The 23,973-nt window shown below is 35.5% G+C and overlaps 1 protein-coding gene across 1 annotated transcript in view; it reads left to right on the forward strand.

Annotated features, from left to right (window-relative positions):
- ZFHX4 (zinc finger homeobox 4) overlaps positions 1-23,973 on the forward strand; it is a gene marked incomplete at its 5' end in the record, with an annotated part of 127,160 nt that overhangs the window by 27,076 nt on the left and 76,111 nt on the right. The window lies entirely within an intron of this gene.

Below are 23,973 nucleotides of genomic sequence, written 5' to 3' on the forward strand. Positions count from 1 at the left end.
TCTCTTCCAGGGTCAGGCAAGGATCCCTGATCACACTGCACAATTGTTAAGGTTCTCCAAAGGCTTAGTTTTGTACCCTGCTTTTCTGTGAATCTGATATTAGCTACTTGCACAGACAGAATGTCGGAAAAGTTTGGCCAAGGGTATGATTCATAGTGTTACTCCTGTGTTTCCATCTCTCTGTCTCCCTCAGTGACTGTTCTCAGAGGACAGCATTAGACTTCAAAAATGAATATGAGAACTCAGTGTTTCAAGTGTAAATATGATGCCTTTTTTTGGGCACTTTTAGTCTTGCTGAGGCAAGATACTACTCCAGCAATAAACAAACAAACCTGCATGTCTGCATTATTATTATTATTTCTTTGTCATCTTAACACTCAGCATGGGAGAGGAGGGCCTGCATCATAATTAGTGCTTTATTTATTCATTTTGGAAGTACAAACAATAGACAGAAAGGACCACTTGGCAACTAATTAATTAGCTTCTGCTCAAAGAACATGACAAAGTTTCCCTTCAGAGGAGCTTTATTCACAGTCCCGTGGACTTGTATTTTCACATTTGAGTTAATAGTTCATCAATATTAACTAAATTGATATCCTAGATGCAGCATGTAAAGGTACAGATTTTGAATATGTTTTTTAAACTCTTATGACAGTTGGAAATATATCATTGATTACTCTAAGAACAGCTATGATTCAGTACCACATAGCACCTCTTCACATTTTTAAGAAGTATAATTTGCTTCACCTTTTAAAAGAGGATGGGGCAACTGCTGCCCACTTCCTGTGATAGCTAGTCACTGTAGAGCCTACACAGGACAATGTGATATCTGGTTTGACTTCGGTTACTATTTTCCAGTTCAGTTTTGTCAGCATCACAGAAGCATGTTAACTCTCTGTGATAACAGTTATTAAGTATTTGGTTCACTGTGCTCTGAGCAAGGTTTAGGAGAACAAGCTCCAGTGCTATGAACATTATTATCAGAATAAACAGTTCAGACCTCCCAAGGCTGTGTCCAGATGACTTTCTGGGTTTTGTCATGGCTGTAGTCTATCCCTGGCCAGTGTGTGGAAACCAGGTCCAAAAGGATTGGGGGAAGTGGAGGTGCACTGCAGGGATTTGTTCTGATACAGGGCTGGGAGATGGCAGGGCACTCGGACTCCATGTTTGGGAACTACTACTAGTTTTTGTAATGCAGACAGAGTCTGGGAAAGCAGAAGATTTGAATTGTAATACAGGAATCGATCTTCTTTAGGGTGTGGCATATTGTTGAGTATTTTTTTCCTTTGTATTTTCCCTTTCCCTGTAGAGTGTTAATAATGTGCTGAAGAAACTGCAGACTTTAGGATGTCAATGGGCCTCGAAGAAGAGCTGTAAGAAGGAAAAGTAATGTTTGACGCAGAAGAACAGGAAAGCTTCTTCCAGTAGAAGGGAAGAAAAAAAAAAAAAAACAACATTCATTATTTAAGTAAGAACTCAAAGGGAATGTTGAGATATAGGTTTGCCAGGTAGCCGGGCTGTAATGTTAAGCACTAGAGAGTGAAAAATTTTGGCCCAAAGAAAACTATGCAGACCCTGAAAAGTGAACTGGTGGGGTTGAAGGATTTCAAATAAGAGCTCCTTCAAATACAGTCCAAATAGCAAGAGAAGCAAGACTACTGCAAAGTTAAGATGCAAATGAAACATTTTTCTTCATGCTGTTCAGTGAGTGAACTAACATTTAACAGGTTTCATATTTTTCTCATATATTTCTGCAAAGAACTTTAGTTAGTAATGGTGGTATTAGAAGCTAACTAATTGTGTTAATTTTATAGCCCTGTAACGTACCTTGTAAAGGCAGATATCCATGTAGAGGAATCAGGGTTTTCTTTGTTATTTCTAGTCTTAGCCAGAGGTGTGTAGAAGGGGGAGGGATATAAAGATTATTTTAATCCTCAAGTCAGACATGGTTATGTGAGTGGACACTGGCATGCAGACCAGCTAAATCTATTATTCTGAAGAAATGTACAGTAGTTCCTAGTATGGACAATGAAAAATAACATTTACCTAAAACAGGAATGATTTTAAGCCACCTTAATTTATTGAGCTGAAACATTTGTCTTTGTATCACTCTCTATATATGGCTCATTAAATAATATAATTAGAAACGAGATTTTCATTCTCTTAATCACTGATTTTTGTCTTAGTAATTATCACAGTAACTTAGAGTAAATTGAAAATAAACATGGAAATAGCATTAAAAATGGAATGTAAAAACAGTGTTTACTTCAATTGATCGCAACACAAAAGATAGATCCAAAGACCCTCAGAAGAAACATGGGTCTTTTTTACTCTCCTTTTTAAACTTATCCTTTGAATCAGGGATTCAAACTTGAAATAACACAGTGGCATTTACAGACAGTCTCAAATAGAAATGAAAGATTCACTGAATACTGACACAGTCTTAGGGCTTTTTACTATAGCCATGATACTTGTAGGTTTGGCTTGAAGAATTTTTGTAGTTTAGGCAAAAAGGAAGCTTTTGTCTCTTGGGCTCAGAGTTTAGCCTTTTCAAGAGAAACAGTTCAATTTCAAAAGTATTTTTAAGCTTTTTAATAATAAGTGATGAGCCAGGATCTTAGAAAATATGGCTGCTGTAGCCACTAGGTAGTAATATAAGGAAATAACAAATCTCTCCTCAGCCATCCCTTTTGTGTCATACAGCAGCACTAAGTGGAGTTTCATTTTAAGTGCATGTCCAGGTCAGATTTGTCTTCCCCTCAGCGGCTGCGATGGAAGTCAGTCTTCCAGCTGTTACACAATATCATGGACCCCAAAAAGTCAGCAGGAAAAGCTCAACTAACATAACACATATGCTAATAAAAGACTGGCTTTCCCTTTTTTTTTTTTTTTTCCTTTTTTTTTCTTTTCCTTTTTTAATGCAGATGCTAAATGACATATCCAAATAAGCATTTTTAAAAAGGCTTTGTAAAAGTTTATTAATAAATGTCATTACTACAAATCATCATGTGTGCCCCTTTGAAAATAAGTGCTTCTTATTAGAGACTAGAGACAGAATATTTACTTGAATAAAATTATTAATAAATCACATTAAGACCTGTTTCTATTAGTATTGGTCCAGGAATACTTCATATGCTAATTTAAGGTTTAAGGATATTTAGTCATACAAGCCCTTCAGTCTGAAACAGACATGTACCTTATTATTATTATTTAAACACCAGTCTTTAATGTTTTGAATATTTTTATAAAACATACTTGTCCTCTTCTTAAAATTGAAAACATCTGCTAGGGATTTTCTGTTAAAATGTTGTGGGCATGCAAGTCTGGTGGTAGGTCAGTCTGCCATTTTGAATGGCAATTAAGATGACAGTGCGCCCTGTACCAGTGAGACAGTGAAAACAAACAAAAAAGGCAGATGGTTCATTTAGTTTAGTAATTGTAATTTGTTGTTCATTAAAAGTAATTCCCACACAGGCATTCTCTATGCAGATGGAGTATATGGACAATTTTATTCCACCAACCTGTGCTAATAATCATTTTTGTTAGTGTAATTTGCACCGACATTTGATAGGCAGTTGATTAGAGCAGTATGATTTTGTCAGAATTAAAATTAATTGTAATTTTTGCTGCTTTCATTAGTCTGCTTTTATAACTATCATAACCAAGCAGCAGGGGTTTGGCTCTGAAATACTAAATATCACAGTAGCATTTTTTTGTTATTGTTTGGCTGGTTTGTTGTTGTTGTTGTTGTTTTAGGTGATTGAACCTTTTAATTGAGGGGTTTGTGTTTGAAAGAGTTTTTTTTTTTTTTTAATAGAGAGAAAAAAAAAGTGTGAAAACTATTCTAGAGAGATTCTAAGTATGCTGTGAATGGAGAAATATACAGAGTTAAAAATATAACAAATACACATACAAAAAACAAGCTCAACTAGTTAAGCTTGAGGTGTTTTTCAGTCTTCTAAATAATTGTAGTGATAGTATTGTAGCTGTATACATTCTGATAAGTAGAAAGAAACCTTCTAACCAGAAAAAAAAAAAAGGCTCATAGGTTTTATACAGAGATTTTTTTCCCCCCTCTCTTTAGAGTATAAAATTACTGTAAATAAACTGCAAATGAAGGAAACTAGTGCCCTCTTGATGATCGTAATTACAGAACTGCTCAGTTTGATAATTATGATAAAGTTGTTCACTAATAGATGTCTTAAATTAGAAAGTAATTCTTCACAAAATAAATATTAGAACATCTTGATACAAATGTAGACAGACAATTCTCAAGGCAAATCTCTAGGGCTAAGTACATCTTAGATATTTTTCTCTTACTGCGTGGTGTAGCACTTCTATCAACCTGCAGTATCAGAAATGTAGATAAAATGCTAGATGCAGCTTTGAGAGCTTCAGTTTGCTTTTACTCTTTAACATCTTGGTATTTTTTGGTGGCTTTGCAAGATAATCTTGGTAAAGCAACACAGCAAACAGGCAAGGGTTGAAGGTCTCATCCTATTCAAGTCATTGGCAGCTCCGTTATTAATTTCAGTTGAACTGTGTAACCTATGAAAAATACTAATATTTGGGGGAATTATCCAAATAGAGTATAATAGGTACTGTCTGGCAGCATGAAGTAACATCCTGTCATAAGTAATTTTTTTTTTTTTCCTTTAGAGACTATGGATGTTTTATGTTACAATTTTGCTTCTTCTGAGGTACAGTATCCACTGGGGTGTATTTCCCCTTAGAGTTGCAACTGTGTAAGTCAGAGTATGCTTGACCTACTAATTTTCAGTTCTACGTTTTTCTCTTTTTTTTTTTTTTTTTTTTTTTTTTTTGAGAATTATCTGTATCTAGGAATTGGGCTGGAAACAGGAAAGAAATTCTTCTGGTTTATAACTTGACTCTTGTTTCTGCAAAATATGAAGAAGACAGTGTTTATTGTAGTCAGAAAAATAGTTGGCATGATTGTGCGTAAGTGAAGAATCTCTGGATTGTCTCAAAGTGTTAGCTGCCCATTTGCAGACAAGCAAGCTTTTAGTGTGCAATTTAGGTCAATGGATAGAGGGGAGAAGATGTGTTTAGGCGACAGATTTTAAATCACCATAATATAAATATGCTTCCCTTTTCATCCGGAATTTGCTTTCTTTCAAGGTAATTTAGTGGAGCAGACATGCACTTATGCCTGTCTTTGTAATTTTAGGGATTAGGATAGTGAGGATTAAATGCTGACCCTTAATCTTCAATATCAACTTTAAGAGCAAAATATAATATGCAAATGGAATACATTCATTTTGTGTTTATATATTTTAATCTCTGTAATTTAGTTTTAAGAAGATGGAAACTCATCTTTGCCTTATTTATTTTGAATCCCAAAGCAAGATGCCATTAAAATCTTTATCCCTGTATCTTAGAGGATAAATGTTTATCCTTTAAGGATTAAAATATAATTTTTTTAAAAAATGAGTTTAACCTAACACTCTTACATCAATCCAAGAGCTATGTGTGTCTGATTTAAAAATATCCTTGAGTGTCACGTCAAACATTGATAATAAGGAAAAATATCACCCTGTGTTTATTTTCTAAAATCAGTGAGTGGAATTTGCATTAACAGAAATCAATTGGTTACTGTACCACAGATCAATTTGGTCAGTTTGTTGTAAGCTTTTCCTGAAAGTTCTGGATATAGTCAAAATGTAGACCTCAAAGTCTGAGAGAGTATTTGTAAAGATTAAATATTCTGCAGTTATAAACAAGTAGAATAACTCAACTAGCACAAATGAATGGTGTGGTGTTAAAGAATCGGATCAGAAGGAAATCTGTAAGATGAAAATTTGGCAAGTAAGATGGATATGTGAAATATTCTTCCTTCTAGCATTAGTAATAGCAATGTAAAGCAGAATTAAAATACTTGACCCAATTAGATTTATACTGGATGCCAACATAGATGTGATTTTATATATATATATATATATATATATATATATATATATGTTGACATCACTGTTCCTGAAACGTGTTTAGAGCAGGCCATTGTATTACTTTAATATCTGCATACCACCTTTCTCTAGTTTTGCTGATTTTAACTCTCATGGCAGATTGAATGTCTCCAAATAATTTTGCAGCAATTTTCAGATTTCTTCACACTAAAGATTTAGAACATCCTTGTATGATCTGCATGTTAAAGTCTGTATCATTAAATGTTAAATGAATAATGGTAATGCACCACATTCCCATCCAGCGAGTCCACATTCTGACAACTGTAGTCTTAAAAAGATACTTTCTTCTGTGACAAATCTTTCAAGCATTTCAATGTTCTTTGGAGAGTGCTACCCAAACTGAATACAATTGTCAGAATGTGGATCAGCAGGGATGTTGTGAGAGCATAGTAACAGCGTGAACTGTATATAAATAAATAAAAACAACAACTACGAACTTTGTTTTTATTATCATGGCCTGGGAAGTTGTGTCGTGTTGTTGCACATGGTATGTCAGAAAACTCCTGAAACATTGAATTGTTACCTACAGATGAATTCCCTCAAGAAATATTGAAGAAGCAAATGAATGCATTCATAGTTTTGTCTCTCTGTCTTTGGGATGCTCTCTGGCCCCAAGGTAGCTCAGAGGAAAAAAAAAAAAAAAAAAAAAAAAAAGGCCTTTTATCTTGAGGATAAAAGTTTGCTATCATGTCTGGTCCTCTCATAGACCTTATAAGAGCGAGAAGCTGTTCTGTGTCCTTATCATTCCTGAACACTTCTGTAAAAGCCAAAAACTGTAAGTTTTTTTACTGTAAGTTTTATGTTTTATTAATTTCCCTGATTGCATTGAATGGGAAAGAACACACCACACAGTAAAAATGCAGTCACACCTTCATTACTGCTCAGTTGAGACCTAACAAGTGTCAAGTTTTTTAGCTCTGCTTAACTGATATGCACCTGAAAGTTTGTAAAAGGACACAGTAAGAAAGGTCAAGAAAATGGGATATTACATGCTATCCTATTCTCATAGGTAGCTAAGAAGCATATGCAGTGTTTAAGGCCTATCACAATGATAACATTGCATATGAATAAGCTTAGAAATTCTTGTTTATATTAGATCTGCTAGCATAATATAAAAAACATCAGCACAATTAATAGTGGACATTCAGTTCTTCCATCAAAGATTATACTATATTTTCTAAAAGTTTGTGTTAATGGATTACATGAAGAGGATCACACACCCTGCTTTACAGATGACATTTCTGGAGGTGGATTTTTTTTCTTTTTTTTTTTTTTTTTAATTTTTCTGCTAATTTCATGTTATATTAGGCTTAAGATGTCAGCATGTATGTCCTATGCTAAAAGAGAGTCTATTTTAACTTGATGTTGATTGCTCAACATGTTTTTGTGATGCTTTAGTCAAATCTTTCATCTGAGTGTCAGGGACATTCTTTATATATTGCAGTGGTGTTAACTCAAATTAAAGTGACATTCTCAGGCAAGTAAGTGAATTGTCTAATGTATGTGGATACCTGGAATTAAGTTTTTAGCCAAATGTATGTGACAGATCAACAGTAATTTAAGAGAAAGGAATAATATTTTATGGAGCTATGGATAATGGACAGTAAAAAGGCTACTATTTTGTATTATATCCAAAATAAAGAATATTGTCAGAGTAATTTTTTTTTTTTTTTGAGTTTCTAACTTGAAAATCCACTTTTTTTCCCCTTCTTTTTAGACACAATGAAAAAGAACTTTTTCCTTATACCCTCTTTATAATATTTATTATGCCTGAATGGTTGGAACTAAAAAAATACAATTTTGTAAACTTGCATCATACAAAATGATAAAGTGAATTCCCATAGACATGCAGATTTCCCAACTCAACACACTTCCATGGGAGTATAGCTGAGGATATGGGTGGTACCCCACAGAAATCAGCAAATCTTGACTTTATTGTCAGCTGAACTCTGGACAGGGGACCTCCCCTGATATCAACTCGTGATGTCCAAAATAATAAAATTTATCTGGAACCAGCTATTGGACACAGTCAGGAGGGAGAGACAGAAACTGAGGCAGTGTTTAGATGCCAATATTTTAGTTAACTGTGAGAATGCATTAACATATTTTAAATGGGATATAATCAAACAATGTAAATTTCTGTATTAGAAGCTAGCCAACTTAAAACCTAAGCTTTTTCTGAAGTTTTAACTCAATCTTGATGATTTAAGGGCTTTTAAGTTGTGCTAGGAAACATGTTCTGACATGTTAGAAATCCTCATCTAAAGAAATTCTTAAAGATTCACATAGATAGGAACTAGTAGCAGCTGCAGTGTCAAGAGCATAAGTGCTATCTATGAGAAAATTTGCTAAATAAGTGGGCAGCTGCTTTCAGCACTAGCTGCCATTTTTCAGTGGTCTTCACAAGTGGCCATAAGTAGAAAACATTACTGTAGCCCTTGAGGGAAGTGCACAAGAGATGCTCATTTGAGGGCATTAGGGCTGATTGTACAGTAGGTGCCTCAGGCGTGAGTGAGGTTCAGAGGAGCTGCCTGGGTGATGGAGCCAGGGCTCCAATTCAAATCCTGCAATTTTCAGAAGTTCAGGTGGCTGCGCCTGCCAGCTTAGACTGCTTCATGCCATCACTGGGATCCTTAAAGGGGCAAGTCTCCCAAAGGCAGCCCAAAGCTGCATCCAGGTGATTCTCTTTTGGTGGAACAGAATAAACAGCAGTGATGAGTATCATAGAGAAACATGCACAGCTGAGAAGCACTCATACAATTCTGGATGCCCATATGTGCTTTATCCCCACATATCCACACATTACGAATAAAAACCAAACAGCAAGAACATCCATCCAGCCCTAGAATGTAACAGTGCATTTCCCAATGTACTTTCATGAACCAGTGTAACCTTGTCCTGTCTTGAGCCTTACACCTTGAGCACTTATCCAACCCTTGATTTCTTCAGGCAGTAGGAGATCTATATGACTCACTGGCCTTGTTAGAGTAATTAGAGAACTTTAACTCTCTTAACAAAATGTCTAAAGTTGCCGTGACATAAAAGATGGGGAAAGGGAATAACAACAAAACACATCGGCCTAATAATTTCTTCTAATCCCTTAGAGGCACTGGTTGTTGGGATAGTCTCCATGGCACTAACCACCAAAAGTGCATGAAATATTTGTTGAGAAGTAATAGTTCCTTGTGGAGTTCACTTCCAGTACTGAAAAACCTGTCCACTTAGAAACAAGCAACAACCATTATAACCTCTGGGACCGTTCTTGCTGTAAAATCAATATTTGAAGGTAATCACTTCATATCTGATGCATGAGCCCGGATGATTTTACTGGTTGCCTGTTGTTAATATGGACCACTGCCTAATTGTCATTCCAGAAGAGGATCCAGATGTCCCTTATGCTCTCCCTCCAGCCCACCGTGGCTTTCATTACCAGAAAAAAATTCCTAGAAGGTGATATCATTTACTGTTAGAAGCTGAATAGGACAAAGGCCATCCCTCCTTGCACCTTTAGCCTAGCAAGAAGATTTTAAAATTAACACTTCTCCCCAGCACCAGAAATGCATGTGATTTCACATACAATCCCATTTGAATACCCATGAATACCCTTAAAGTCCTTCAAACACATATGTTTTGCTATACAACCTCCATTCTCATGCCTCCACATGTTGCAGCAGTGGTGTAGTATTTTCTTCAGCATGTTTGCTAGGGAGAGGAACAAATGTGACATTTGACTCCTGACTTCAGTGGTGGTATGCCACAGATAGTACTCAAATGCCAGCACAAAAAGTACAAGTAGGAGAGATGAAATTTGCTCTCAGTCTTCTGCTGAGTTTACAATCTTTGCAACTGAGTCAAATCTTTATTTACAGAAGATACATAGTCTTTTTTTGTAGTTTTGTCTGCTTGTTTGATTTTTGTTTTTAATATTATTTATTTTCTTCACATGGAAATATTTTGGTAATATCTGTGAATCTAAATTACCCCCAAATTCAAGGAGATCCTTGGGTATTTGAAGTCTACCCATGCACTTGCTGTGAAACACTCCGTAAGTGTAATAGAGCACTTTATAGTATTTTTCAGAAACTTTATTATCTGCATGACAATTGCTGCTTATTTATTTGGGGTTGTTTTGTTATGGAGTATGAAAAAGTACAGCCAACTTGGATAATGTATCTTTCAACTCCTGAAACCAGCCCTGTTTTTATTAAATTTGCATTTGTTCCTCACATTTATCTGGTTGCTGAGATGATGATTAAGGCCTCTCAGGCCTTGATTTGCTGGAGGTACCCAGAACCCTAACAAACCTCTCTTCTGTTAGAAAGAACTTTTTCAATAAAATATTTTATCATCTCAAAGTACCACCACCTGTAGTCTTCCTCTCCTCTTCTCAAAGCTAGACTGTTTACATAGCAGTGAGGAAAAGTGTGTTTTTGCAAAGATTAGATTTTTGTGAGAATTCATAGTAATGATTTTTGGTCAGCTATGGAATAAAAGATGCATAGCTTAAAAAATGCATAGCATAGAAAAAAAGAAAAAAAAAATCTTTGTATTAATTTTAAAAGTTGTAGGACAAAAGACTTCTCTTAAAGGGAGGGGAAATATGCTTAATACATACTCCTGAGCTTACTGTATATTTAAAGTAGATATACCTTGCTGCTAGGAATCTTTGACCAAGTGCCAAATGTTGCATTGCAAAGGTATAGCATTTCATTTATTTCTCTAGGCTTAATAGCAGTTACTGGTAACATGTGTTTGTAGGGTGTCAGTTCTGATGGAATTTTTTTACTTGGCCTGTTTCCAAGTAATGTTGGTATGTGTTTAAAATGTTTTAAAAATAAATCAGACTTTTGTGTTTCTGCAATAGAAATTCCAGGCTGAGTGATAAAGAGGGATTCACTTACCATCATGATTTTTTTTTAAAGCTCTATTTTGTTTATAGGAAGGGACTTTGTTCTTTATGTTTTGCTTTACGGTAGTCTAAAACAATATAATAACTAGGAATAAGTGCTCAGGACAAATGTCTGATACTTTAAGGGAACTTGTAAATATGAAATATATATATATATATTTATTTTTTTCCCCTGTCAGAAAAATGCTTTTAATGTCGCTTCCCTCACACAATTTCTGTTCTCTACCAGATCTGCTACTTGTGATTGAGTCTTTGCAGACGCACTTTTGTATCTCTGATTTTTTTGTCCATTCCCTTTCTGAGAGACAGAGACCTAGCAGAAATAATCTCTTTTCATACTGAGGCCTTATGTTGATTACTGTGCACATCTAGGATCATGGGAGCACATGCACATGGGAGCCACTGGACACACGCTATATGCGATAGCTAAAGGGCACTTAAATACACTGTTCCCCCTAATTCTGTAAGAATTCACAAGAAAAAGGAATATGTCTCTGAAAAATTCAGGTCTGGGTCCTCAGGATGTTGTAGCCAGTGAGAACCCCCTGTAAGTAGAATTAAGACGCCTGCCGGGAGCAGAGTTTCTGCAGCAGTATTGCGATCTTCTGATCTCTGCATGCTTTCCCCAGGTGACAAACTTCCCCTTCGCTTTGTGGGCATCTGCTACCCTGGGCTCTTTCTCCTGTGGATGAATATAAATCTCTCAGCCTGGTAAGGCGGCCAGCTCAAGTTTGCCAGCACTTTGTACCAGCTGTTCAAAAGAGGCTGCTTAATGCGGATGCCCTGGTTCATGTACCTTACACCTGTGCTTGCAGAGGTGCTGAGCACCTGCAGGTATTTGACTGCTTTGTTCAGTCTTTGTGAAAACTGGGCCTGTGCTGTCTCAAGCTGAGCCTCTAAAGCTGAATTCCACCCCCACTAAAATAAATAAATAAATCGGGGCCTGTTTCTTTGGAAAATGACAGGGGCAAACATGAGGTACTGATAAGCTTAGTCAAATTTTGTCAGTTATTTTTAAAGCAAACATATTAACATATCATAGAGTTTGGCCTTTACCTTTGCCTGCCAGGTGAACTTCTTGTCTTTCAAGAAAAGATAATTTATTTTCTTGAAGATAAACTTATTGCACAGATTATTCTGTACATTGGTGGCATTTTTTTTATTTTTCAAAAGATGTTAGAATTTAAAGTGGCTTTTCAGTTTTATAATGGCATATTCTATAAACTATAAGTATTCAATTTTCAGCATTTACTCTGTATATACAGTAGCAAATACTACTATGTTTGCTTCCAAGTTTCACTGTATATCTGGAAGCTTGATAATAACAGTTCATATTTTCTTACCAAACTGATAATGTGTTATTAATTCAGATAAAAAAGGAGGTAGCTCTACCAGATTCTTCTGTTTTGTCCCAGGTTTGAAATTTTATGAGAACCAGACTACACATTCCTCTGCTGTTAGACAGTATTATTTTCAGAGATGCTAACCTGTTAGTGATTAGCCCAGACTGGTGTCTTGGATGCTTGTGGTATCAGAAAGCCCTTCCCTGAGGACTTCTCTGGTCCAAAGAGAATTTCCACATTTGAGCTTGAAAAAGATGGTCTGAACAAGGGTATATTCCCAACTAGGGGTCAAATCCCATGCGTCCACGGGAATTTTGCCTGAAGGATTTGACCCTTCAGGATTTATTCTTTTCTTGTACAGATGTTTAAGTCATTTAAAATTATGTGGTCAAGTGTTCAAAGAATTAGCTGCCTAACAGACCTTTTGCTTCTAACTCCAGCTAATTCACTGTCTCTGCTTATTGGTGCCTTTGTACTTAGCTCATAAGGCAAATTAAGAAAACTTCAGGCCTCTAGCGAAAAGATTATCAAGGAAAGTAAATTACAAAATATCACAGACTGTATGTGGCCCGAAAGGTCATTTTAGATTTATTTGTAGAAAATAGGTATCACCAACATGACTATTGGTAGTGCTAGAAAGCCATTCATTTGCTATATTTGTATGTTGTTCTGTGTAGAATTCTGCCCAGCGATCCTGATCATATTCTCTGTATGTTCTATATGTTTTTATCTTAAATGTGTATCTTTAGGGGCTCATCTATGAACTTTTAATAGGGCTTGCTTTGGCAGCCCATCACTTCAGCTGTTCATTTTAAGTGGAAGAATAACTATGATATTTAAGATAATCAGGTTTAAGACATTAATTGGTTTATCAAAATATGCCATGTGTTGTAACATTTCTTTAATGTTTGTGCATGCACTTGTGTACAGACCTGTGTGTGTACACTATCACATTTAAGCACATCATAATGTACTAACGTGCACACATAGGTAACCTGATGCTGTTTTCTACTAGGTTAGCACAGAGTTTTCTAAAAAAAACAGTACCTGCAAAGATATTAATATGTTCCCTACTATGTAAGTTTGTGACACATCAGACTCTCCTACAAGTCTCCTGAATTAAGAAAAGGCTACAGTAAACTGTAGACAATATATTTGTTTATATTTTATGGTTTTGCTTTAATGATTGTATTACAAACTTGTTTTTGTGCTCTGAAATCTATTTCTTTAGATGACCTTCAATCTGAAGTCTATCTAGTCTCAAGAAAAGAAAAAACAAAACAAAACAAACAAAAACAAAACAAAACAAACAGAAACAACTAAAAGCAAGCAGCACCTATGAAAGGGAAAGAATAGCATCAGGTAGAAGGTCAAAATGCCCAGACTGACCCTACATAGTTGTATCCCCAGAAATATTATTGGCAGGAGACAAATGATCTTCCTCCTCACTGAGTTTACAGTGTTAACTGTTCATCTTTCTGAACTGGGACTCTGCAGCAGACAGTAGTTACCTTGCCCAGCTTGGAAAAGGAAATAGAATATAAAAAGAATAAAAAATGTCTAGAGAGACATTTTCAAAAAAAAAAAAAATACTACTAATAGTAAATTTGGTTTAATACTAAAGACCACGGATGCTGATTTGGAGGGGGAGAAGAAAGAAGGAGAAAGAAGTGGAATACTGCTAGCTAATGGAGTTTAATTTCTTTTCCTTACTCACCTGTTTGCCTGGAGATGAAAACAGAATCCCTTCTGATGCCTGTTTTTTCCCTTCCTTAGGAACAGTTACTGTTTGCTATGGCTTCCATAAAACTTTTCACCAGCTTTCTGTATGTATTTCATAATGGGTCATATGAAACATCTTTCATATTTTTTCTGCAGTCACAGTACAGGAGAGGACACAAAAGTTGTTATGCCATTTGCTTCTACTAAGGACAAGAAAAGATAGAAGCTACATTTCTAAATTGGGCACTGTAATTTTACTTATTGATTTACAGAGCACTTATTATTATAGTAGAACATTATAATGAACATAGCTGAAGACTGAACATTTGTTGAAACATGTCTGAGGCATTTCTACATGTTGCTTGAGGGATGAATTAATTTACATGATGTTTTACTTTTTAAATAAAACAATTTATTACAGAAATCAAAATGTCAAATCTAAAGGCTCTTATCTGTGAGCTCCCATAAATTATTTCCTTGAAACTTTTTTGGAGCAGGGCTCTCACATGTTTCTCCCTCAAGTCTAAATTACAGAAACAATAAGTAATAAGTTATTGTAGGTGTAATGATAATTAACCACTAAAAAAAAAAAAAAAAAAAAAAAGGTTGTTTTGATTTTAGATTATTTTCCCATTAGATAGAAGTGTCTCTGCTCTGGATTTTTAAGTTTTCATTGCTTCAAGTTTTTCAGTCTTTTTTTTAATTATTTTTATTTTTTAAAGGGGCCACTTACCTGTGGATGTCATTATACAAGTGTCTCCCAGGTGTGATTAGCCTCCTGTGTTCTCACAGTTTTTTGGCAGCAGCAGAATGGTGATTTCTGTTTGCATGCTGGTGAGGTTCTGGTGATGAGCCATTAAATAAAATGATCTGTCCCCAGGCCAACCAGTTGGGTCATTGCCAAACAGTAATCCAGTACAATTAAGTATCAAAGATTGAAGTACTCCATTTTTGCAAGAGATCTGACTGCAGCCACCTGGAAAAGTAGAGAGCTGAGGAGGGGAAGAGTGATCAGGACATTTATTTTCACTGGAGTATACTAATTTCACTGGGGTTTGTTCGAACATATGGGATTTGGGTATCCATAAATTTAAAATTAGCATTTAAATTTTCAATTTCAGTTTTAATTTTCTTCACAAGCTGGGGGTTGAGAGAAGAAAGAAATGAAAGTAGGAAAGAACTGACTCAATTTCCGTGACTATTTCTGCTATTCTTGTCTAATTTCCTTACTGACACACAAGACTTTATGGTCCTATTCTATCTTTTGTCCTCCATAAAGGCTGTTGTGGCAGTTGCTACTGTATTTGTACACACATTTATGCAGTTTACTGGTGGGAACAAACTTAGAAATTTGTCAGATTATTTAGCAAATAGATTTTATTTTTTTACTTTGTAACTCACAGCCAAGAATGCCAATTTTGTGTTCCACTATGGTCTCATTTTTATTTCTATACCTTTGCAAGTAATAATTTTTAATTTGTCAAAAGAACACTGAATTCTGACATGGAATTTTACTAGGATATGTCTTTTCTAGTCATTAGGACAATAGCACAGTAAAACACCATATCTAAAGCAAAGTCCTTTTAAAGTTCTGTAAATAGGAGAAATGGCCAAACATGTTAGGTACTTGAATATTTTGCAGCTACCCACAGCTAATCAGACAGAAAATCACACCTAATGTACACAAAGGAGTGTTTTAGATCTTATTCATGTATAATAACTGAAGAAAACCCACCCTTTTGTTACAAAAGCACACTTTGAGCTAGACTTTGTGAGTTCTTCAAGGTGTTTGAGTGTGAAAGGGAAGAAAGAGTTTAGCCTTTTTCTCTACTTCAGGAACTTAATGATTGTAGAACCCCACAAAATCAAAACTGTCTTCATCTGAGGGAAGTCATAGAACATACGGATATTAAATAAATGTTAACACAGTCCTCTGAAGACATAGATGATTTTATTGATGGAGAAACTGAGTCAAAAGATTGTTTAATTGTTTGTTATCCTTTACAGCTCAGTCATAGTTGAAAATAGCAATCAGGTATTCCCAATCTTATTTTCCAGCTGTAGCTCCTCTCTCTAAAAAGCACTGAACTATAGTTTTGAGAAAGATTGAAATATATGGGTTAAGGAGGAGTAATTATAGTTTCATCAGGGGCTGCTCAAAGATCTGTGGATGCCAAATCTCTCCCAAAGCAAAAATGAAAGAAGGAAACAACCAGGAAAATGAAAACTCTTTTAAGACTTGGAAAAGTTAAAAGAAATGCAAAAGCAGAATGAGTTAATACTAGCCAAAGGAGTCAGGGGAAATAAGAATAGCTTTTCAGATTTATTGGAGGGGAAAAAAAGAAAAAAAAAAAATGGAGTGAAAAAACAAGCTCAATATTAAATGAAGAGGATGACAAAATGAAAGCTGTTTCTGAAATGGCTGATGCACTGAGCTACTTTCAAAATCAGTCTTTGACAAGAAAAATAAAAGGAGCAAGGACATAATAGACCAAGTAATTAAGACCTTTTCAAAATAGTTGTTGATAGAAAAGAGTAAGGCAATACTTAGAAAAAATAGAATAAATGCAAATCAGCAGGTCTGGATGATAAGCATAGTATGGTCTTAAGAGACACAGATAATGAATTTACATAATCGCTAGTAATTATTTTTGAAAAGTAAAGTACAATTGAGGAATTATCATAGGATTGGGAAAAAGCAAATCTAGTACCAATCTTTAATAAAATAATAATAATAAAAAAAAAGGTAATTCTGGTAATTACTATAAGGCTGCCTGTTGTTATTTATAAAGCCTGTTGTTTATGTGATATTGAAGCCACAAGAAACCATTCTTCCCCAAAAACAATTCAACTTACTACTTGATATGACTTAGCTGAAGATGACCTAAAAGTAAAGAGGTATGAAGTAGAAGAACAGTACGAATACTCATGTGTGTGTGTGTGTGGTTCATTTTCTCTATGTACATATCTTCATGATTACATAAAGATTTGTGGTCTTCTTGAAGTAATAACTATGATTAAGAAATAAGATAACGAACGTTATTGCTCTGACGTTGAAGGTTGTACCTCGTACTTTCTCTTGTCTCCACTTGTTAAGCCCAAAGGCATTTCCAGGAGGCCAAGAATGTCCAGGCAGGTGCTACTTACCTCCTCCCTGTTGCCTGGCCCCTCTGACTACCACATATGGAGACGAGTAAGATGGCTGTTTGACCATGATTTGTTCCCGAACCACACACACACAAAGTATGGAAAGAAAAGCAAACATGCTGATGAAATCGCAGAAATGGTTTTCTGGGCTTGTTGTTCCATAGGTTTCTTGGGTGGATAGTCTAATCCCTTTTACTCTTCCTAATACCTGGTCCCAAGAGGGTGCATCCAGGAGTCTTTAGGAAAATAAAGGGTAGAAAGAGGGATCATGCCGTATAGTGGAATTCTCACCACTTCCTCCAGTTCTTCTCTGAGAAACATGGAGGAGAGCATTGGCTCTGAAGGTCCAAGTGAACAGAGAAGAAACAGTACTGCAGTTTCCAGAAGATGTGGAATAATGAGTGGAGTAAATTTAAATGCAGAAAATCAGGCAAATATATTCAGAAACTGTGACTTAATAAAGGAATAACAAGGAGGAAAGAAATTCCTAGACCTTCATTTAGATGTATGGATTGGTAAATAATTTTACAAAAGTTCTTGTGGAGGTGAGGAGTTGAGGTGAACTGGAGTATGTCTATATTGCCATATGAATTTTCCTGTTGGTTGCAGGAGTTCAAGTTGTATTCTGGAGATGGAGTAAGGTGTCCAGAAGTGTTCTGCAGATGTCAGTGAAAGACCCAATTTGTTGATCATATAATCAGCTAAGGGGAGGTAAACATACTGTTATTAAATCTACAGGTCATACTAAAATTGGGAGGTGTTGCTAACACCAGTGAGGACAGTGATAGAAGATATAAAAGGAAGTGAGGACAGGTTAGAAATATGGACAGGAAATCACAAAATGGGATTCAACCTGACAAATGGAATATGATACATCTGCTGAAATAATAATGTGAAACACAGGTATTCATCAGGAGAAAGATCCTTGTAAAGAATTACTATTGAAAAAAGGCCTAAGGGTGGTAGTGGGCAGTGCATTGGATATGAGATTGCAATATGATACAACAAACTTATCTGATTCCCTAACAGTTCTGCTCTTGTTTGTGTCATATCATAGAACAGAAATGGAATAGACCCCTTCTATAGACTACAATGAGACTACAGATATAATACTGCACACAGCTTTAGGCACGTCATAAAACAATAATAGGTATGGATAGGTATAGTAATTGCAAGCTCTCTCATAGTGAAATGAGACTGGACAATGAATTTTGAAGCATATAATAGGAAGTCATTCTACACAGATAGGTGAATGCTGCTGTCTTTTTCAGCTTTAATTTTCATGTTTCTGTACAAGGAAAGTAAAATGAGCAGTAGTTATTGTTTAATGAAGTATCTTTGCACATCAAACACGTTAATTTCAGATTTTTCTGGGTCAGATATTTTGTTAGCCATGCTAACAAAACCAAACTTAGCACCAAACTTACCATAATAAACTGTCCCTAGCCCAACTGGTTCAGTTCACTGCAAGGTGATTTGTAGAGGGATGTATTAGATTTATTCCCTGAGATAGAAGATGAAAGAAGACTACCCAGAAAAGAAGATCATTTTAAAGCATCCTTATCCTTCCTTGTATGTTTAGATGTTCGGACATTTGCAGTTTGAATGTTCTTCAACCACTCAGTCAAAAGTCACATTATATGTGTATATATATGTATATGTATATATACATATATATACACTCTGATACATGCCCCACTCTAATTTAGTTAGTTAGTGAAACTTGATAATTTACTCTGCAGTTAATATAGGTAACTTACATTTTTACCCAAGTCTGCTCTCCTGCAAGAGGGCTGCCTTTGGCAGAAGCAGAAATACAGAGAATACTGTTCTTCAGAATAGTGTCTCCTGAAGTAGGGTACAGAAGGATGAAACAGTTGCTAATAGCCCTTCAATAAGTAGAGCTGTTGCTCCAGGCATCTGTGGGTGTTGCAGACCTTTTGATTTGTCTTCAGCTGTTTTTCTCTGTTTTTAGTGATTCTAGAAACCCAACTGGGTCCTATTTGCCTGGGCCTTTTTGCCAATGCCTTATTTCTTACATCCAAAAGCATGTTTATGACCTAGAGATCGTACAGAGTTAGATGAGTTCCTGCACTGCTAAATAAGCATATCCCCCTTACCCATGTCCTTCACAGAACTGGGAGTATTTGTATATTACAAATTACAGTTTTTCACATTACAGTTTTTCACATCACACCAACTACTGCAAAATCTAAGCATGCGTATTGACATGTTGATAAGAAAACAATATGGAGAAATATGTAGTTCATTAATACTTTTTCCATAAAAGCAAACATGAAGATTTTTAGTTAATAATGATATTGAGAATTCATTTTTATTAAAATTAAAGGATCTACTCCTCTCTAATTTACTTTGTAAAAGTATTTCTTAATATCACCAGGGGAAGATACTTGTTTGCTGACCTTTAATGAAGTTGCCAGTACAGTTGTCTGCTCTCTCTAATGCCAATCATTTTTGCTACTGGTAAATGAACCTGACTCAAAGTCTTATAACGTTACTTGATAAATAACAAAAATGGCATTTCATCATGAAATTAATATCACATTTAGGAGGTTCTAGTAGTGTGATGGCACTTTACCATTTTGATTTTTTTCACACCTAATTAGGCATATTAGCAGTGCACTTATTAAGACAGAGAGAGACTCTTCAGGTCAAGTATCCTGGTTATATGTTTATATATACCAAGCTAAAATCATGCAAAGGATCCAAAATTGCAAGAGAATAATTTATTATTTCCAATAATTATTTGCTTGTTGTCTCTAACAACCAAATTAAGGATCAGAAAAAAGGGCTAGGCCAATGGTAAAAAGTAGAGGTTGAAATAAGTATTTGGAAAAGTTTTACAGACTCTTTCTTTTTATCACATATATGTACTTGTGCTACATTTGTGTTGATCAATTCACAAAGCTTGAATTCCACCTCCTGTGTTGAATACACACCTTGTTAAATCAGCTTATTAAATCAGATCTTGATTATTGTGTAAATGCAAAAGTTTCTGATGTACACATGCAGCAAATAATATCAGAACTGGGCTGTTAAAGTTTTCCTTTTTTCATCATGCCTAGAAAAGCTACAGTTGCACATTTATCTGAGAATAAAACATGTACACTCCTAAAAGGATTTTTGACACTGCCATCCTTGTAGATCTCTTATTATTAGTGCATTTATTTCTGTGTGTATTTATTTAAACAGAGAAATGGATTTTAAATATTTTGTTCAACTACAGAAGAAAAAATAGTAAAACCAAGCTGAAGTTCTGAAAATGTGTCCATTGTCATTGCATGCAGATACCATAACTCATGCTGCTGTCAGCTGCAGTTTGAGTGACATAAGGGAGGGAGACCTTGCCCCTGAGATTTGGGTCTCCCAGTCTCCCACTTCAGGGGCACTCCAGTGACAAGTTGCAGGTATACACTGCACAAGTGGGTGACAGTATCATATGTCGTATGTATATCATATGACAGTATTAACATACAATCATATGTTGCAAAGTAAGAATTCAGGGATATGATCACAGCTGTGTATTCCCACATATATTAGTCTTGTAGACATAAATAGCTTGCCTGGATTGCTTTTGGTGTTAACAATGATCTTAACCAAGGTGAAAAAAATGAAAATAGTAACAAGGTTTGATACAATTCTGGGTGATGTGGTAACCAGGACCACAATAAAATTGTTAACAAATAAAATACCATAAATAAATAGCTACTTTACAGTAAGTTGCAACACAGATTTTAGAACTGTGTTTGAATATTTTATTGAATAAATAGCTTCTGTAATTTCTATGGGATTCTATTTTTCTTGCTAAATTTAGGAAATAGAGGCCTCAGACAGACATGTGAAGTACAGCAGCAAAATAGATTCTTTAACAGCTGATTGCCTCTGTTTATGCAGGTATCTTAACTTTCCAGAGCTGGTTAACGTTCTTGGTAGTGTTCCTAGCTTTTTAATAGTTTCTATCTTGCTTCTGCCGTTTTATGCGAAGTACAGTAAATGGGTGAGAAATTAAGTAAATACCCAAGGGAGGATCAAAATAATTTATACTATGCCACAGACATTTCAAGTCTTGCAGTCTCTGAGCAACCACTTGCTGAGCTGAGTAGCTCAAAATGGTAAAATATACTCCATAAATCAGAAACCCAACTCAGACTTTCTGAAAAAAAAAACATTATTTTTCCAATGTTTTTATTAAAAACAGTACAAAATATGTAGTTTAACATAAGCTTTTTGCAGGCTTCAAGGAATCTGAGGATTTTGATAAAACAAACTTTGTTTAAATGAACAAGCAGTATATTTGGAAAGATATATATTTATCAAGCTTTCTAATAATGGTAATAATATTTATGCAAAATACTTTGCATAAAACCAAGAGTTTACTGTGTGCCTGAAAATATAATTACTATCAAGCAGTGATATATTTGTTTTAGAGTAATATAAGTTAATTGTCTATGCACATGAAGTTAGTGATATCAGAGACAAAGAATGACTGATTCTGGAAATCAAAAATTTCTTGAAATCTATGGAATACACACGTAGCATACTGCTATATAGCATTATATTTCAAATTGAGACTCAAGGCCATTATCTCCAGCAAAGTGGGAGACAGTGTTTTCCCCATATCTTTATCTCTGATGAAGCAGCAAATTAGTGCCAGTTAAGTTTTTGTTGTTGTTGTTGTTTTATGATGTGAATGCCTCTGGTAGAAAGCAGTCTACAAATTAGCCTTTACTTAGGCCAGTGAATAATTGTTACAGGGTAACAATTTTAGTCAATTATTCCAGACTTTTTTCATTTTGGGGGTAAGTGGCACCTAGTAATAAAGTTACTGCTAACATCAAATGCAGACACCATGGACTGTGATTTGAATGCCAGCTTGTTTGCAGCTATTTATTTGATTGATAGAAAACATGGACTTTCACCTCACAACTGCAAGATAGCAAGGAAATTATGTTTATTCTGTTTAGTTTTATGCAGTGTGGCTTGTGTCTGTTAATAACTGACAATCCAGCTACAAGGATATAAAAGGATGAATATGAAATGATAAAATCAGGAATGTGATTCAAGTACCATTTAGGATGGAAAATCTAGAATTTTAAAATGCTTTGTGGTTCTAACAGTAATGCTCCTTTCATTACTACTGTACCTCAAATCAGCAGAGAGAAAAGCTTCTGAAGTTGAGATTACCCATAGGATTTGTAAATCAGATTGATGGAAGTAATTGGTAAACTGCTTAATCAAGCCTTGCTTGGAGGTGAATAAGGACTGCAGGATAGAAAATGTAGGCTGTATAAGTAACCCAACAAGTCAGTAGAGTTCTTTTTTTTCTGAAAGAAACAAAGATAGCAGTAATTAATGACCCTGACTCTGTGCCAAAAAAGCTTTCTTCTGACAACTCCAACTTAATTAAAACTTAAGACATTTCAATGGCCTCAGAAAGCCCCTGATGGGGTGAACTCTTGCAAACTCGTGAGAAAATTTTGTAAATTAAAGGAAAAGATGTGTGTTACCACTGGTGCCATGACTCTAATCCCTGGCAGTCAAAGAATCTATTTAGCCAAAGCCTTTTATTTTAACTGGCTCACACCTGCAGGCTTACTGGCACTTCCTCTGTACCAGAGAAGGCAGTTTTTGTGTTTTACGGAAGATCAGATAATAGGAGTCTTGCTGTTACTTTTGTTTTTGTGCATTGTTCATTAGGCTGTGAGTGTTGCAGGCACACTTGATATGCTCGGCTAGCTTGGGGGGAGAGTACTGGCTGAATGCTTTAGGTGGTGCAACATTAGCAAGGATGGGCTGGCAAAAAAAAAGTAAGTTTAATGCAAAAATGCTTCAAATTAAAACTCACAGCTGATGAGGCAAGCTGAAAGCAGAGCCTGCTGTTCTTCACAGATCCAAGTTGTAAGGAACAATATTCTGTACTGGACAGTGTTGGTTTAAACAAAAGGAAATTGGGCTTTCAGATTCTTCTGGCTCATTAATGTAATTTTTATTCATTATGAACCAACTGGTGTAAGAATCCCCCTCAGGTACATGGTATGGAAAGGAAAGCTCTGTTTGCATCGCAAGGAAGTAGTCAATTTTGTGTTGACCTGTCTTCTTTACAAATAAACACAGAATTAAATTCTAGAACATTGGATGCATACCAATTGGTGTAAATAGTTACTTGATTTACATAAAAAAAAAAAAGAGTTTAGTTTTATCTCTCCTTCTAGAAAGTGCTTTTGTGTATTATATTGTGAAAATGTCAACCTTCTCTCCCTCACCATCTCACCCCCCTCTCTCCCCCCCCTTCCCATTCCCACTTTTTGTGGCTGTAGGGAAATGCCTGTATTGGCAGTGGTGGAAAAGGTAATATTCTGGATGGCCTTTTCCTTTTTGGATCTTATGTTTGGGGGGCTCACAGGGGATGAACTGTCTGACTGGCACAGAAAAGCCTTGCTCCTGTCAGGGCTTAGGTGTATTTTTTAGGTGTAGACACTGCAGTAAAGGATATAGAGCTGAAGGTACTTTTGATTCTCTTTCTTCTAAATTTTTGAGAGTTTTCATGAGTCTAATTATGATGTTTGTTTTCACAGGTGATGATGCATAATATATAGGTGCCGGGGCTGATATTTTCTTTTTTATTATAGCTTAGAGAAGAGTTGGGGAAAATACAGTCACAGACTTGTATATTTTCTGAGGATTTGAATTTAATTCACCACATCAAGCTGACAGACACAAAGGGGGGGGGAAGAGAAAGAAGAGTCTGTAGTATTTTACAACAAATATACTTTATGTGTCATGTCTCCATTGTGTTGGAAAGATTCACCTACCAGTTTGTTAGTAACCACTTTCAAATGTTAAAATA

The sequence above is a fragment of the Netta rufina genome (genome assembly GCF_964035555.1).
Source record: "Netta rufina genome assembly, chromosome: 2".
Classification (NCBI taxonomy): Eukaryota; Metazoa; Chordata; class Aves; order Anseriformes; family Anatidae; genus Netta; species Netta rufina.